Source organism: Zingiber officinale, chromosome 2A (assembly GCF_018446385.1).
Source record: "Zingiber officinale cultivar Zhangliang chromosome 2A, Zo_v1.1, whole genome shotgun sequence".
In the NCBI taxonomy this organism is placed as follows: Eukaryota; Viridiplantae; Streptophyta; class Magnoliopsida; order Zingiberales; family Zingiberaceae; genus Zingiber; species Zingiber officinale.
Window position 1 is genome coordinate 87,477,024 of NC_055988.1, and position 16,158 is coordinate 87,493,181.

A 16,158-nucleotide genomic window follows, 5' to 3' on the forward strand; every position below is an offset into this window, starting at 1 on the left:
ACGAACTACCGGTGCCAGATTCACTGGTGGTACCGGTGCTGCCACCGGCTCCGGTTCCACTACTGGTATGTTTGGCGTATTATTCTGATTTGGGGTAGCGAAATTCCCTTGTTGATTTATCATGGCAGCAATCATTTGTTGCTGTTCCGTAAGCTGTCGTTGTAGCTCAGTAACTACTTGTGCCCAATCAGGTGGAGGTACTGTCTCCTCCGTTCTGGCATTTCGTCTTCTAGCCATACCTGATTTCCTAAATGATGACAAGATTAGCCTAAGTTATCATTCATGCATGAATATCTTAACACATCATGTCTAGGTTTCATGCCATTTTTGGGTCATCATTGAGGTATTCTTTCTTAGGTTGTCATATCACCTTTAGATTACCTTATCTTTCTTACACGTCAAGATCTAGCCGATGGTATTATCATCCTTATACTTAAATTGATACCATTTCTACTCTTTGTATTCATCAAAAAGCTTTTATTACATAACTTCTTCTCTTAAACAGCCAGGTAGGTTGCGACTACTCCTGCCATAAAGGACATGAGAGCAGTAGTCATTATCAACCCAACCTGTATCGACTTGCCCGGACCATCCTGGGGTGGATCAGGCATTATCGGAGGTTGAATCTCCGGTGCCTCTTCCGGGTCGATTATTGTCTCTTCATCCATTCCCTCGTCTTCTTCAACAGGTTCGTCCAGTTCCATCGGGTCTTCGTCTAGTTCCTCCTCGAGGTTGTTCAGTCCCCACTCAAAGTCTATTATATCGTTGGGGTTGAAACCCATTTCCATGTATTCAGCAAGGTTAACCTCATCCTCGACTATCTCAGGAAGCTCGTTCTCTTCTTCATAGTATTCCATAATTTCTTCATTTTCATCTTCATAATCGTTCAAATTTCCTTCCTCGATTTCCTCGAGATCTTCTTCTCCGAACTCGCCGTGTTCCGGAGATCCCGCGGCGAAGTATTCCAGCATCTCAGGTTCATCCGCGAACTCGAGGTATTCGCCAGAATATTCCACATCCTCGGAATCGTATTCGAACGGGATATAGTCCATTTCTACAAGATTTTAAAGATTCATTATTCCTCTTATGTTATAGCCTAAGGTTCTTGTATCTAGGCTACCATTCATGCATCCTACTTATCATCATGCACCATTCTCTAGGGTATAGCTTAAGGTATCCTTCCTAGGCTACCATTCATGCATCCTAGAGTATCATACTATTTTTGCATACAAATAAATTATGCAACTGTACTTACTTGGAGCGACAGGAAGGAGCTTGATGTGTGTGTAGTGAGCTAGCAAAACTTCGCTCTGATACCAACTGTAACGCCCGCCCTTCTTACCCAACCAAAGGCGGCGCTACGTTCTTATACTACTTACGTACATGTTTTACTATAACAGCGGAAGAATAAAAACTTTAAAGAATTTAATTTATTAAGCATGATATCACAGATGAAATATGCATATATTGATTCTATAACTAATCATATTAATCTGTCCGAATCGTTCTTTGCCGAGCCACCACCACACACATCCTTATCCGCTCCTCCTGTTGCTCCTCTAGTTCATCCAGTTCTTTGATCTGCGGTACAAGGAAAGTAAGCTGTGAGCACTCATGGCTCAGTAAGTTCCTTTCCTACTCACTAAAACCGAAAGTCATCGTATATTAATATCATGCGTAATATCATAAGCATATAACATACAAAGGTATCATATTCATATCATCATGGCATCATATCAAATCATTAGCTAATTCAAGCACATATGCAGGCAATGCATCATGAATTTGAATACTTATACTTGTAAGTACTTGAAATTAATATCATCATCATTGGGGATCCCGGTTTGTACCACATACATCATACGTAGGTCCAAGGTAGCAAGTCTTGAACCCTACCATACATACATACTAGGCCCGAGTCTTACTCCATCGACCTAGGGCATCAGAAGCCCATTACTGACGAGGCCCGAGTCTTATTCCATCGACCCCGGAGCCCACCCTTGGTACAAACCATACAAAGTAATTTATCATGCATAACTATCATATCATATCCTTAACAATCTTTCATGCATTTCATTTTTCATTCTTCTCATTATGTATAGCATTTCATATGCTATTACATATCATGGCATTCACATAATTTCATTCTTCTCATTATGTATAGCATTTCATATGCTATCACATAACATGGCAATTACATATATTTCATTCTTCTCATTATGTATAGCATTTCATATGCTATCACATATCATGGCATTACATAAATTTCACATAAAAACATATAAAAAAAAGCCTTGTACCACAGGTGAGGGGAAGCTTACCTTCTTCGCTTAAGTTTCCTAGAATTGAGAACTTGCTTGGACCTTTCTTCTTGCTTGCTAGGTTCGGCACCAATGGAGGGAAAAGAGTGGTTAGGTCTTTTGGTGGAGAGGGGAGGAAGAAGAAGCTTCTCCCTCTTGTGTTGCTCGGCAACAACAAGGAAGAAAGAAGAGGGAGGGAGTGAGGAGGAAGAGGAGCTTCCTTCCTCTTGTGTTGCTTGGCAACAAGAAGAAGAAGAGAGGGGGTCTCGGCACAAGAGGGAGGAGGAGAGGGAGAGGAGTGGAGGATGAATTTGAAGTCACCCCTCCATGCCTATTTATACTAAAATGAGGGGAGGAAATTTGACTTGATTCATCCTCCCCATTTATTCCTCTTCTTTATGATAGGAATATTCTAGAGATATGCCTTGTGAGTTCTCTCTTAATCTCTCTCTTTTCTCTCCTTTAATAAAATTTTCTATCTCTCCTCTTACAATATCCTCTCTTATCCCAATTGGTTAACACATGCATGCATCCACAAGAGAACCAAGGTTCAAAACTTGGTTATGCATATTTTTACTTCTTTTTCTTTTTAAGTAGAAAGAATTCTTTCTTATTCTTAACTACTTAATCCTTCCTCTCTTTACTAATAATTCTCCTATCCCCTTTGGTATCCTATACATGTTCCCTACAAGAGATCCAAGGTTCAATCTCTCTTCTAACATTTTATTTTCTTTTACACATAATAATTCATATATATTATGCATTATGCATAAATATTTCATACATGTACATATTATCTCTTATTTCTTTCTTTTGTCCACATTAATTCCATACATTTTAAATCATGTATAGATGATTATATTCTCAACTTTATTTTTCTTTCATAAAGTTTTAATCATCTAAATCCATCTTAATATTTAACATAGAGTATTTACATCCTCTTTTCATTCGTACTCCCATTACCCTTCTAGGCTTTCTAGGGGTGTTACACCATGCATGCACCCAAATTGATTTTCGGTCACTATGTTCTCCTTTCTTAATCTTTTTTCTATTACTTTTTCCCAAAGTTTCATAATATGACTCATTAATTTAATATCTCTATAGTTTGCACAATTTTGTACGTCTCCCTTGTTCTTATATAAGGGAACTAGAGTACTTATCCTCTATTGGTCAGACATTTTTTTCATTTTCAATATCATGTTAAATAATTTTGTAAGTCATTCAATATCTTGTTTCCCTAAACACTTCCATACCTCTATTGGAATATCATTTGGTCCAACGACTTTTTCATTGTGCATCTCATTTAAAGTTTGCTTTACTTCTGAAGTTTGAATTCTATGATAAAAATTAAAATTTCTATGCTCATTTGACCTACTTAAATTACCTAAGTTAAGTTAGTCGCCTAAATCTTCATTAAAAAGTTGATGGAAATACCTCTTCCACAGCTCTTTTATTTCTCCATCGTTTACTAATACCCTATTACATTCATCTTTAATACATTTTATTTGGCTAAAATCTCTTGTTTTCCTTTCTCTCACTTTAGCTATTCTATAAATGTCTCTTTCCCCTTCTTTTGTATATAATTTTTTTATATAATCATTCAAAAGTTTTATTTTTTACTTCACTCACTACATTCTTAGCTTCTTTCTTGGCTATTCTATATTTTTTTAAATTTTCCTCGTTCTTACAAATATATAATTCCTTATAAGTTATTCGTTTTTCCTTCACTTTCTTTTGTACTTTCTCATTCCACCACCAAGATTCTTTACTCAGTGGTGCATGCCCCTTTGACTCACCGAGTACACTCTTAGCTACTATTTTCAACTTTGATATCATCTTATCTCATGTTGTATTAGAGTCATCGTATATTTTATCTAATGCTTGTATTTTTACCTTATCCTTAAATATATTTTGCTTCCTATCTTTTAACTTCCACCACTTAATTCTAGGAATCGTATATATTTTCTTTCTATTGATATTATGTTTGAAGCGTATATCCAACACTACTACCCTATGTTGGGTAGTTAAGCTTTCTCCAGGGAAGACTTTGCAATCTTTACAAATCTTTCTATCCTTTTTCCTAACTATAAGAAAGTCAATTTACGATTTATTATTCCCACTTTTGAATGTGACTAAGTGTTCTTCTCTTTTCTTAAAAAACATATTAGCTAATATAAGGTCATATGCTATCGCAAAATCTAATATAGTTTTCCCTTCCCCATTCCTCCCAAACCCATAACTCCCATGTACTCTCTTATATTTCTCATTTTTCACTCCGACATGCCCATTTAGATAGCCTCCTATTAAAATAATTTCATTTGGTAGAATATTTTGTAATATTTCATCTAAGTTCTCCCTGTTGATACAGTCTGACCTGGCTATTGTTTTGATGTTGACACTGATTTAAGTTTGTATCAGATATTAATCAAACTCAGACTGACTACTGATCGAGGTTGATCCGTTGGAGGGAAAGTCCTGGTGAGTGAGGCCAGGCAAGGGAAATCCAGATGGGTCAAGGTTGACCAGACATCTGGTGAAAAGTCCAAGCAGGGAGCTTGGCATGGGAAAAGTCCAAGTATGGAGACTTGGCACGGAGTGGTCAGAGAGGGCTCGGTAGCTCGTTCTCTGGACCGGACGAAGTCGGAGAGGACTCGGTAGCTCGTTCTCCGGACTAGGTCAGAGAGGGCTCGGTAGCTCGTTCTCAAGACCAATCCTAATATCACATGGGCGTTGGATCGGTCAACAGACCGATCCAGTGGGATTTTGATTGCCTGATCGGTGCACAGACCGATCTGGTGAAACTATGTTTGCTGATCGGTCTGGCGATAGCACACTGAGTGTAATCTGATCGGTCTGTGGACCGATCAGGAAACACTCAGTAGCCTACTGAGTGTAATCTGATCGGTCTGTAGACCGATCAGGAGATGATGTCACGAGAAGGAAAAAGGCAGTGGATCGGTCCGTGGACCGATCCATATAAACCCTGATTGGTCTGTAGGACCGATCAGGTCATATCCTGATCGGTCTTGAGACCGATCAGGTGACGATCTCAGGAGTGCGAGGAACCGCACCCATTAAGCCCTGATCGGTCTGCAGACCGATCAGGGTATCTGCAGACCGATCAGGCCATACCCTGATCGGTCCTCACGACCGATCAGACATAAATCCAAAGATGTGGATCGGTCCACTGACCGATCCACCACACTGTCTGCACACACTGTCAGTTTCTGCTGATTTCTGATTCGTTTCTGATGCGTCTGATCTAACATCTGCTTGTGAGCTTTTTGAGTAACAGGTTGCAGGTACCATGGTGATGCTTGAATTCAAATCAATGACTATCAAAGGAATAAAACAAAATGGTTTTTCCACTGGTTATCGCTGCAAATTGTGCAAAAGAAGCTTCAACGTTCACTGGCTTGTTCAGTTGGCTCACTGGCTGCAATCAGTTTGACTCTTCCTTATTGGTTCGAGCTCAGAGACACCAGTGAAGACCAAGGATGGTATTGGTGTGAGCTCAGATAATCAGATGAGGAAGAAGCGTGATTGGCGACGCCTGGATCGGCGACAGTGATACGTTACTGGTTGACGTGATTCGATGCAGTGGTTTGGCTCTGGCTGAAGACAGCAAGAGAGCAGAGAAATAAGAAGGAGGTAGAAGAGAGGTTTAAGGAGAATTCTTTCTTTGGTAGCAAACTCTCGGTTGACGTTCAAGCAAGGGTGTTCTGTGAAGCTCTTGGCTGTGAATCTACTTCGTCTTCACTCTCTGCATTCATTGTGGCTGTAAGTTGATTGTGCATTCATTGTAGCCACAAAATTCTGTAAGTCTAAGTCTTGTGCTTCATTCTAAATCTGTCTTGAGACTTTGTGGGAGGTTTCTCCACCGAGAAGGAGAAATACTTAGCCGGAATCTGTCCGGGGGTTGATCTACCGAAAGATCAAGGGATCGTCCACCTTACGGACACGCCGAGGAGTAGGGGCAAGTTATCCCCGAACCTCGTACATCATTGTGTTAGTGGTGGTGTGTTTTCTTCTTTGCATAAGTGTTAGTTTTGATTATTTCCGCTGTGCTAACAAATCTCTGTGTAGAAATTTTATTTTTAAGAGGCTATTCACCCCCCCTCTAGCCATCTAAGATCCCAACAAGTGGTATCAGAGCCTGGTGCTCTTCATTTCGGCTTAACAACCCAAAGAGCTAAACAATGGCCATGAAGGAGGGATTCAGCACCAACCGTCCACCTTATTTCGAGGGAGCAGATTTCCAATACTGGAAAAGCCGCATGGAGTATTACCTCAAGACCGATATCTCCATGTGGTTTTCCGTCAAGGAGGGTTTTACACCACCAAAAGATGAAGAAGGTAAGGAACTTGATTCGTCTAGGTGGTCTACCGAACAACTACGCAAAGCACAAGCCGATGCCAAGGCTATGGTCACCTTGCAATGTGGAATCGCCAAGGACCAACTCGTCAAGGTAGGTCCGTTCTCGAGTGCAAGAGACCTATGGAACAAACTCATCGAGCTCCAAGAGGGAACTCGAGATTCTCGGATTGCCAAGAGGGACCTATTCTTGAATCAACTTCAAAATCTAACCATGAAGGACAGTGAAACGGTAAGTGAACTTCATGGGAGATTCAAGGAGATCATCAACGGTCTACACTCTGTGGACGAACGAGTGGAGAATCACGATCTAGTAAGGTATGCTCTAAAAGCTTTTCCTAGGAATGCCTTGTGGTCATCTATGGTAGATGCCTATAAGGTATCCAAGGATCTTTCCATTGTTAAATTAGATGAATTTTTTTGTGAGATAGAACTTCATGAGTTTGCTAACAAAGGTCAAAAAGAGAAGGGTATTGCTTTGTTTGCAGGACCAAAGAGCAAGGATGGAAGAAGGAAGAAGGAAAAGAAGAAAGAAAAGGAGATTTCCTCATCCACCTCTTCCTCAGAATCCGATGATGAAAGTGGATCATCATCAAGTGAGATGGCAAATTTCGTAAGAAGAATCATGAGAAGGAGCAGGAGATACAAAGGAAAAGGTAAACCTAGTGAACAAAATATTGACAAAACTAATGTTACATGTTATGAGTGCAGCAAAAAGGGACACTATCGAAGTGAGTGTCCAAAACTTGAGAAGAAGGAGGAACGAGCCAAAAAGAAGGAGGAAAGAGCCAAGAAGAAGAAGACTCTCAAGGCCACTTGGGATGAGTCCTCATCAAGCTCATCGGAGGAAGAAGAGAAGATGGAAAAGAGCACACGACAATTAGCACTCATGGCAAGGGAGGTTTCGGACTCCGGAAGTGAGGAAGATTCGAGCGACGCCTCAACCGCGGCTTCATCATCGTCGGATGATGAAGAGGTAACCTCTCCTCATATAGAAAAGTGTTATAAGACTATCACTCATTTATCTACATTGCTTAAAAAGTCAAAAACAGAAAATAAATTGTTAAAAGAAGAAGTAAAAACCTTAAGGACCCTTAGGGAAGATGAGGTCGATGACCTACATCTAGAAGTCCTTGAGGATGAGAACAAGGCTTTAAAGGGTGAGGTTGAGAAACTCAAGAAAATGCTTGAGAAGTTCTCAACTAACTCTAAGACTCTAGACATGATTCTAAATGCCCAAAGGGCAGTTTACAACAAGGCCGGGCTAGGGTATCAACCCAAGGAGTCGAGTTTCATTTCTCTAATGTCTAGAACTCAAGATAGTAGATTACATGTTTCTAGGACTCATGGAACTAGGAAAGGTATGACCAAGGCATGAGTTCCTAGGTCTTTCGTTGTAGAAGCATTAGGTCCCAAGATTTGGGTACCTAAAACCTCTATCTTCCGTGTCTTGTAGGCATTGGTCGAGGGGGAGCATCTATCAACTTGGTTTGTTGATAGTGGATGCTCCAAGCACATGACCGGGAACAAATCACTGTTTACAACCATTCAAAACAAAAGTAGAGGTAATGTGTCTTTTGGTAATAATGGTAGCCTTAAGGTTGTAGGAGTTGGAGACATTCATATATCCGAATGTCTCCATATCAAGAATGTCCTTCTAGTCAAGGGGATGACTTTTAATCTCCTAAGTGTCAATCAATTGTGTGATACGGGTTACACAATTGAATTTCATTCAAGTCAATGTTTGGTTAAACACATTGACACACTTGACACGGTACTAGTAGGCACAAGGGTTGATAATATTTATCAAGTATCGTTTAAAAGTGCTACTAATGCTTTGATTAAGTGTTTCATGTCAAAAGAAGAAGAGTCTTGGCTTTGGCATAGAAGGTTGGCACATGTAAACATGAAGAACATTCGGAAGTTGGCCAACAAAGGACTAGTACGAGGCTTACCAAGCATCAAGTACCAAAAGAACAAACTATGTGATGCATGTCAAATGGGTAAGCAAACAAAAGCACCTCATAAAGGTAAAAGCACTGTGAGTACATCTACTGCATTAGACTTATTACATATGGACTTGTTTGATTGTAACAATGTTATTTCATTGAATGGTAGTAGATATTGTTTAGTAATTATTGATGATTTTACTAGATACACATGGACTTTCTTTTAGAAAACTAAGGATCAAACCATAGATATTTTTATTTCTTTTTGTAGAAGAACTGAAAATGAAAAATCAACAACAATTAAGACCATTAGAAGTGATCATGGTGGTGAATTTCAAAACCATAGGTTCTTAGAATTTTGCCAAGCAAAAGGGTATAGACATGAGTTCTCAACTCCAAGGACCCCACATCAAAATGGGGTTGTGGAGAGAAAGAACCGAGTCTTGCAAGAGACTGCACGAAGCATGCTTAATGAGTACTCACTACCGAGTTACTTGTGGGCTGAAGCTGTAAATACAGCGTGCTATGTGCAAAACCGAATATTGATACATAGGTTTTTAGGAAAGACCCCCCATGAACTTTGGTTTGGGAGACCCCCTACAATTAAACATCTTAGGGTGTTTGGTTGTAAGGTGTTTATCTTGAACACAAAGGATCATCTTGGGAAGTTCACGGCTAAGGCTGATGAAGGGATACTGGTCGGGTACTCTCTCACCAGCAAAGCCTATCGAGTCTACAACAATAGGACTAAATTGATTGAAGAGTCCTCAGATGTAGCGTTTGAAGAAATCCCCAACTCAATTGATCAATCAAGGGATGTAGGAGAAATTCAATTTGAACTTAGAAATCTAAGTTTGAATGATCAAAATGAAGAAAGAGTCGAGGTTGACTCTGATGACGATGAGCAAAGGCAACAAAGGGCTCCAGTTGATCCCGTGCCCGATATTGAGTCCTTGCCTGTGCCTATTGAGACCATTCAGGAGGCACCACCAACACCAAGACAATCTAGGATAACCACTAGTCATCCCCAAGACCAAATTGTGGGAGATATCCAACAAGGGTTAGGACTAGGTCATTCTTTAGAAATGAGTCTAATGAAGTCGCATTGATTTCAGAGATTGAACCAAGACTAGTTGATGAAGCATTGCACGATCCTGATTGGATCATAGCTATGCAAGACGAATTAGGTCAATTTGAAAGGAGCCAAGTGTGGGACTTGGTTCCTAGACCGAAAAAGACCACCATTATTGGAACTAAATGGGTCTTCAAAAATAAGTTAAATCAAAAGGGAGAAGTTGTAAGAAACAAGGCAAGACTTGTAGCCAAGGGCTATAGTCAAGTCGAAGGTCTCGATTATGATGAGACTTATGCTCCCGTGGCACGATTAGAGTCCATTCGTTTGATGCTAGCTTTTGCTGCACATAGAGGTTTCAAACTCTATCAAATGGATGTTAAATCTGCCTTCTTAAATGATTTTATTAAAGAAGAAATCTATGTTGAACAACCACCGGGGTTTGTGAATACCGAAGTTCCAAACAAAGTGTACAAGCTCAAGAAAGCACTTTATGGGCTTAAACAAGCACCACGAGTTTGGTACGAAAGGTTGTCAACATATTTACTGGAAAAGGGTTTTGGGAGAGGCCAAATAGACCCAACACTATTTCTGCGTAGAGATGGTGAAAATATTTTTGTAGCCCAAGTTTATGTCGATGACATAATTTGTGGCTCAAATAACAAGGGCTATTTGAATGAATTTATTTCTCACATGGAGAGTGAGTTTGAGATGAGTCTAGTAGGAGAATTGACATTCTTCCTTGGGCTTGAAATCAAACAAACTCGAGATGACATTTATATCCATCAGATGAAATACACTCAAGAGATGCTCAAGAAATTCAACATGAGTGACTCTAAGGAAGTATCCACTCCTATGGCGACAAACACTCGCCTTGACAATGATGAGAGTGGAAAACCAGTTGATCTAACGCAGTATAGAAGCATGATTGGTAGTCTTCTATATCTCACAGCTAGTAGGCCTGATATACTTTTTGCTGTGGGCATGTGCGCTAGATATCAAGTCTGTGCCAAGGAATCTCATTTAATTGCAGTTAAGAGAATATTGATATACCTTAAGGGCACAATTCGAGTAGGTCTATGGTACCCTCGTACAGAGTCTTTTGACTTGGTAGGCTATACCGATTCCGATTATGCTGGGTGCAAATTGGATCGGAAAAGCACTAGTGGGGGTTGTCAATTCTTAGGTTCATCTTTAGTTAGTTGGTCAAGTCGGAAGCAACATTGTGTTGCTCTCTCCACGACCGAGACTGAATACATTGCCATGGGAGAGAGTGTATCACAATTGTTGTGGATGATACACACCCTAGAGGATTATGAACTTTCTTATAAGGGTGTACAAGTGCTATGTGACAACATTAGCACGATCAACCTAACTAAAAATCCAGTCCATCATTCAAGGACCAAGCACATTGAAGTGCGTCATCACTTCATTAGAGATCACGTAGCTAGGGGTGACATTGTGCTCACATATGTGGAGTCAAAGTCAAACCTAGTCGACATTTTCACCAAACCCCTTCCGGAAAATGAATTTAGTCATTTAAGGAGGGAGTTGGGGATGTGTTTGGCTCATTAGGTCCTTAGGACTTCATCATGATCAATAAGGACAATTAAAATGACAAGAGAAATTGGGAATGATTTTCGGCAACTTGGGAACATCTCACACAAACTATAAGGTTTAACAAAATATTTTTGTTTGCTAGAAATGGGGTGAGATGATAGGAACAACCAAATTATTCAAAATGTATCATGCATCCCTTGAATAATTAGGTTGAAGAGACATTAATTGAGTATGGGGAACACCATTACATAATTAATGTGTAATTGGTTCCTTGATCTTACTCATATATTCCAACCAAGGAATCTTGGTTGGACTTTTGCCTAGAAATTTTCTAATCATGGTTGATGGTTGATGTGTTGATTGGTATTGTTGTTTGGTTTATGTCATGACTTTGATTGATAAAACGATAGGTTGTTAAAGAAAATAATAACAACTTGGATATATTTTGACAAACTTGAAACTAAATATAACAAGGATAAAAAATTTCAGCTTTCATGCCTTGATTGAAAATTAGGACAAGTTGTTTATATTTTGACAAACTTGAACCTGATCGTAGAGATGAGTTTAGCAAAAATATGTTTTGAACTCTTAAGGACCAAGAAGACAGAACTCCATATGGTTGGAATTAGAGTGAGGTTTTTGTTTGATAAGAATCTGAAACTTTAGGGCTATAAACATGTTCAGACCATAACTTTCAGGTAAGAGTTATGCTCGTAGATCCTCCAGGTTCTAGGTTCTGAACTTGGAAGTTTTCCTAGAGAAACTTCCACGAATTATCGAACACAAGTTACTGAAATTACAACTTTCAGTTACTGAAATTACGGGAGAAATCAGACACTGATCGGTCTACGGACCGATCAAGTCAGCCTGGCACGCTCGAGCCCGCTACTGATCCCTTTCTGATCGGTCTACAGACCGATCAGAGAGATCCCTGATCGGTCCGGAGACCGATCATTCCCTGATCGGTCCGGAGACCGATCAGATCAATTCGGCACAAAAGCCACCGATCGTCTCCTGATCGGTCCGTGGACCGATCAGGATGTTCCTGGATCGGTCCAGGGACCGATCAGGAGGCTTCTGATACCTTCGGATCGGACAACCGTCCGATCATTTCTTCACTGTTCACCCACCTAAACCCTTAAAATCTCCCGATCCCTTCTTTTCCTCATTCATGCGAAACCCTAGCCGACTCTTCCCACCAGCTCACCCTTTCTCTTCTCTTAGCACGCCGGAAGCTCTAGCCCTCCGACTAGTCGCAGTTCTAGCCCTCCGAAGCTCTAGCCAAGAGTTCAATGGCACCAAGGTAACTCCTATTTCTCTAGAACTTTGGCATTTCGATTTCATTTCTCACATATCTGTGGCTTTGTGTTTCGGGTGGCTCCTGTGCTCTTCTTTTTCCCATTGTGTCCCATTAGAAAGAAACCAGTAGGTGAGGGTACTTCCAAGTCCAAAGATAAATCCAAAGCTCCTGCTCCCTCTCGACCTCAACCGTCCAGTTCGGGGAGATTCCCCAACCAACAGTTTGAAAAATCCTTTAAGGAAAGAACCTTCAAGTTGCTCCCATGTAGATCAGTCGATAAAAACTACATGAATGAATTTTGTCCAGCGATTATGGAGACCATAGCCTACTATAAACTTGATTCCTTGGTATATTTAGAGAGGGATATCAACCTTGACTTAGTTTCTGAATTCTATAACAACCTTCATCAGACTATTGATGGTAGTTATAGATCAAGAGTGGCTAAGCAAAACGTTGATTTCAGCTTAATTGCTTTCTTTGGTTATTTAGGCTGTCGTATGTGTTCGGGGACGGTGTTCTCATTCTATCCTGCTTTGCCTGAACCCGTGCCTCATCCTCTTGATGTCTCATCTGACTCGATTTATGAGTACTTCTTTGGACATCCGAGACCGGATGGATTAGATGAGTTAGATGTCGATTTTCCTACATTTGCAGCCCTTGGCCTTTCTGCTCCTGATTACATTCTTTTCAAAATTGTCACAAACTGTCTTCTACCTATTACCTCTAAACCATTGGCAGAGATTCGACCGTATCATTGTCTGATGCTTTATGGGTTGCGTAGGCGTCTTGACTTTGATATCATGTCGAGTGTCTATACTTCTATCATATCCCATAGCGAGCCAAGCGGTTACACCATCTATATGCCTTTTGGGCATGTGATTACTGACTGGCTTGAGACCCTGGGTATTGACGTCTCTAAGGGGAGGATAGTAAAGATGGTTAGGCAGGATTGTCGACTTGGGAAATGTGCATTTTCCAAGTCTGGAATCTTAGGACAGGCTGGGGCGGTTAGGTGGAAGGATGGGAGGGCACTAGGTGAGTTACCTCGACGACAGGCTGCTCCTCTTGCTGCTGACGATGGAGAGGCCGATCCTGATCTGCGCTGGCAGATCGCCGAGCTGGAGAGCCGCTTTGATCAGCACGAGGAGATGATATCTGCTGAGATGGATGGCCTACGTATTCGTATAGACCAGCGCTACGATGACCTGCGTAGGCACATTGACCAGCGCTTCGATGATATGCGCAGTCATCAGGTGGTGACACAGCAGTTGCTACTCGGATGGATGGCACGCTACCCGCCTCCGCAGTCTTACCCAGGCTATCCATCCTCCAGCGTGCCGCCTCAGGATTTCACCCCTCCTGCCGATGATGGTGATATTCCTCAGTGTGAGGATGTTGATTGATACAGTTTGTTTGTTGATTGTCTGTATTTTGGATGTTATTTGTTAGTCTTTATGACTGACCTGGATGTTTGCACTTCTGATGCTACTCCTGTATTTATGCTACTCAGTTTTATATTTGCTTGCTCTTTATTATGCTTCATTTTCTATCGGTTATTAATATGCTGTTCACTTGCATGTCTTGTTTGTCCTTTATTTCCTTATTACTGTCTTATAATACACTTAGAGGGAATTCTAAGTCCTTTAAGAAACAGACAGTAAGGGTTAAGGGGGAGTTCTTTAAGTTATCTTACCTTATTCGCACCTTTTCGGTGTTTGACAAAGGGGGAGAAGATAACTAAGTTTAGATGAATGAAAATTTGAAGACTCTCATACAGTGTAGTATCCGTCTTAGGGGGAGGATCTTGATTTGATTCCCTTAAAATTATGAAAATTTGAACAATTCTGATCTAAACTTAAATCGTGTTGTCAAACAACAAAAAGGGGGAGATTGTTGATACAGTCTGACCTGACTGTTGTTTTGATGTTGACACTGATTTAAGTTTGTATCAGATATTAATCAAACTCAGACTGACTACTGATCGAGGTTGATCCGTTGGAGGGAAAGTCCTGGTGAGTGAAGCCAGGCAAGGGAAATCCAGATGGGTCAAGGTTGACCAGACATCTGGTGAAAAGTCCAAGTATGGAGACTTGGCACGGAGTGGTCAGAGAGGGCTCGGTAGCTCGTTCTCTGGACCGGACGAAGTCGGAGAGGGCTCGGTAGCTCGTTCTCCGGACTAGGTCAGAGAGGGCTCGGTAGCTCGTTCTCAAGACCAATCCTAATATCACATGGGCGTTGGATCGGTCAACAGACCGATCCAGTGGGATTTTGATTGCCTGATCGGTGCACAGACCGATCTGGTGAAACTATGTTTGCTGATCGGTCTGGTGACCGATCAGGAAACACTCAGTAGCACACTGAGTGTAATCTGATCGGTCTGTGGACCGATCAGGAAACACTCAGTAGCCTACTGAGTGTAATCTGATCGGTCTGTAGATCGATCAGGAGATGATGTCGCGAGAAGGAAAAAGGCAGTGGATCGGTCCGTGGAATGATCCATATAAACCCTGATCGGTCTGTAGGACCGATCAGGTCATATCCTGATCGGTCTTGAGACCGATCAGGTGACGATCTCAGGAGTGCGAGGAACCACACCCATTAAGCCCTGATCGGTCTACAGACCGATCAGGCCATACCCTGATCGGTCCTCACGACCGATCAGACATAAATCCAAAGATGTGGATCGGTCTGCTGACCGATCCACCACACTGTCTGCACACACTGTCAGTTTCTGCTGATTTCTGATTCGTTTCTGATGCGTCTGATCTAACATCTGCTTGTGAGCTTTTTGAGTAACAGGTTGCAGGTACCATGGTGATGCTTGAATTCAAATCAATGACTATCAAAGGAATAAAACAAAATGGTTTTTCCACTGGTTATCGCTGCAAATTGTGCAAAAGAAGCTTCAACGTTCACTGGCTTGTTCAGTTGGCTCACTGGCTGCAATCAGTTTGACTCTTCCTTATTGGTTCGAGCTCAGAGACACCAGTGAAGACCAAGGATGGTATTGGTGTGAGCTCAGATAATCAGATGAGGAAGAAGCGTGATTGGCGACGCCTGGATCGGCGACAGTGATACGTTACTGGTTGACGTGATTCGATGCAGTGGTTTGGCTCTGGCTGAAGACAGCAAGAGAGCAGAGAAATAAGAAGGAGGTAGAAGAGAGGTTTAAGGAGAATTCTTTCTTTGGTAGCAAACTCTCGGTTGACGTTCAAGCAAGGGTGTTTTGTGAAGCTCTTGGCTGTGAATCTACTTCGTCTTCACTCTCTGCATTCATTGTGGCTGTAAGTTGATTGTGCATTCATTGTAGCCACAAAATTCTGTAAGTCTAAGTCTTGTGCTTCATTCTAAATCTGTCTTGAGACTTTGTGGGAGGTTTCTCCACCGAGAAGGAGAAATACTTAGCCGGAATCTGTCCGGGGGTTGATCTACCGAAAGATCAAGGGATCGTCCACCTTACGGACACGCCGAGGAGTAGGGGCAAGTTATCCCCGAACCTCGTACATCATTGTGTTAGTGGTGGTGTGTTTTCTTCTTTGCATAAGTGTTAGTTTTGATTATTTCCGCTGTGCTAACAAATCTCTGTGTAGAAATTTTGTTTC